This window comes from Emiliania huxleyi (assembly GCF_000372725.1).
Source record: "Emiliania huxleyi CCMP1516 unplaced genomic scaffold EMIHUscaffold_582, whole genome shotgun sequence".
NCBI lineage: Eukaryota > Haptophyta > Isochrysidales > Noelaerhabdaceae > Emiliania > Emiliania huxleyi.
In genome coordinates this window covers 16026-18846 of record NW_005197630.1, presented here as the reverse complement: position 1 = coordinate 18846, position 2821 = coordinate 16026, and positions in this window count along the sequence as shown.

Here is a 2821-nt window from a genome sequence, read left to right as displayed (position 1 = left end):
AGCCGTGACTCTCATCTCTCTTCTTGTCCGGTGCTGGTGGTGCGGTCCGCGGCAGCTCCAGGCCCCGCGCGCTCCCGACGCGTCCCGAGGGGTGCGGGCGCCTGGGACGTGGGAGCCCTGAAACTGCTCCGTTTTCACCTTTTCCTATACCTACCTTGCCTCTGGCGCAGTGTTTTAGCGGCATGTTTAAACCGTTGGCATCGGCCGAGATACAAGACCCATGGCTAGTGCCATTTCACTCTGACACGCTAATCTTGAAAACGCCCAACGGAGCTCTGTGTTGCTCCCAGCGCCCTCCCCCGCGCTTCCTGCGGCCCTAGCCGATGGTACTAGCATAGGAGGGTCATCTGGCTACCGCGAGAGCGACCCAACTCGTCGACATCGTCCGATGATGGTGCCTCAAAGTCAGCCTTCGGAGGCTATCGTGGGGTCGAGCCGGCAGTAGCCGTGACATGTGGTTCCACCACCCCTCGTAGGCTTTGCCTCTGACCGCCACCGTTCCCAGGCTGCCTAATGGGATGGAAAGGAAGGCTCGGCGAGCGTATAGAAGCGTGCTCGACCTCGTCGTGGCAACCTGCACGGCAGCGCTGGCAGGCGCGATGAGCGTCGTGCCACCTGACCCGAGACGGGTCGCAGGCGTCGTACCGAGCGCGTCGAGACCGTGTCCTGATGAGCTCTGCACGGGTGAGTCACGTCGGCGTCAAAGGAGCGACGTGCGACCTGTCAGAGCTTGATCTCCGATCTCAGCGGCGTCCAGTCGTCTCCGGCGCGCGACAAAGGTACATCCCCTACGACGCTCAGAGGCAGACTGCGATCCAGCTTAAGTGGACCTTTGTTCCCTGGAAACAGCATCACCAGGCCGTTGCCTTGGCGTGTGCCCTCGGTCGCAGGGCCGACGACCTCGCCCTGCTGGCCGTGCACGAGCTCATCGCCACTCTCAAACGAATGGCTCGGGCCCGTGTAGTACAGCTGGTCGCCAAGGTCGTGACCGCCCGGCAGAGGCGGCGGCTTTTCGACGCTGAGCTGGGGCAGATAGCAGTTTATGGAGCCTTTGTTCCCTGGAAATTGCACCTCCAGGCCGTTGCCTTGGTGCGCGCCGGTCGCGGGGCCGACGACCTCGCCCTGCTGGCCGTGCACGATCGTATCGCCATTCTCAAACGAATGGCTCGGGCCCTCCCAGTACAGCTGGTCGCCGGCCTCGTGACCGCCCGGCAGAGGCGGCGGCTTCTCGAGGCTGAGCTGGGGCAGAGAGCAGTTTACGTGCCCTTTGTTCCCTGGAAACAGCATCTGCAGGCCGTTGCCTTGGTGCATAGCGTCGGTCGTGAGGCCGACGATCTCGCCCGACTGGCCGTGCACGACCTTATCGCCATCCTCAAACGACTGGCTCGGGCCCGTGAAGTACAGCTGGTCGCCAAGCTCGTGACCGCCCGGCAAGGCTGGCCGCGCGCCGCTGGCCATAATCGGGCCCCTTCCTCGTTCCTCGGCGGGGGCGGCAAAAAAGAATTTTAGAAGCCGTACTGCAAAAAAGAATTTCACAAAACACAATTTCGCTTGCGCTCTCCCCAGGGTGGCGGCGTGTTTCCTCCCATCCCTCCATAGACTACTCCCATTTTCTTTTAGGGCCGTCGCACAACACTCTAGTCCTTGCTCGCCCGAGCCCTCACGGGACGCCCGTTCGCTCGACGCCTCGAGAGCCTGGTGGAGGCGGCCCATCGAGTGAGGGGGCGGGAGGTAGCGCGGGAGCCAGTTCAGAGACTGAGGAGAAGCCTAGGGGGAAGAGGCGGAAGCCTACGAAGGGTAAGAGGAGTGGTAAGCAGAGACGAATCGGTCAGGACAAGACAAAGGCTGAAAGGATGGAGATGGGGCAGCATAATTAGTGGCTGTCGTACAACATTCACATGTGGCTCACACACGCACGCACACACACACACACACACACACACACACACACACACACACACACACACACACACAGGGGGAGAGAGAGAGAGAGAGAGAGAGAGAGAGAGAGAGAGAGAGAGAGAGAGAGAGAGAGAGAGAGAGAGAGAGAGAGAGAGAGAGAGAGAGATACACACGCACTGATAGTAACCTAGAGAATGTCTGCTGTGCCATCTCGAGTCGTCAAACACCAGAGGCACCGTGCTAACCTGACCAGTTGCCACGCGAAATATGTGCGCGAATGCCTCTACCCGGCGGATGCCTGGCTCTGGGAGCACATCTGCGTGTCGCACTCGTTTCCGAAGCACCTGTATGCAGGAGTTTGGCCTCGCAAGAGTTTTGGTGACGGCGCAATCACGTCACGGAGGACAGGCCGGTGACGGAGGACATGCCGGTGACGGAGGACATGCCGCTGCCGAGTTGTAGTTCGGTCCCAGCCAGCAACCCAGCAACTACTGTTACTACAGCGCGGGCGATCCCCTCCTCTTTCGCCACGCTGGCCTAGCAATGTCCTAGCCAGGATTTTTCTTCGCGGACACATGCTTGGTCTCGACCGTGAACTGGCTAGTTCCATTTCACTGTGGCACAGCTCGCGTTACAAAACCAAGAGTTATACACCCGCGTGGGGAACTCGAAATTCGCGTGGGGAACACCGGCACAGCGCGTGGGGAACACCGGTACGGCGTGGGGAACTCCGCGTGGGGAACTGCCGGTGCGCCCCCAGAGGGGCGGCGGCGCATGACGAAAGGCTGGAGCTGGCGCCGCAGGAATCCCGGCGGCCCCGCGAAACTTGGTGGCGCAACGCAAGTCCCTCGGGAGGTGCGTTCGCCGCCGCCCGCCGCCAATGCCCGCTCAGGCAGCCGGCCGTCCTGGCTGCCCCTCT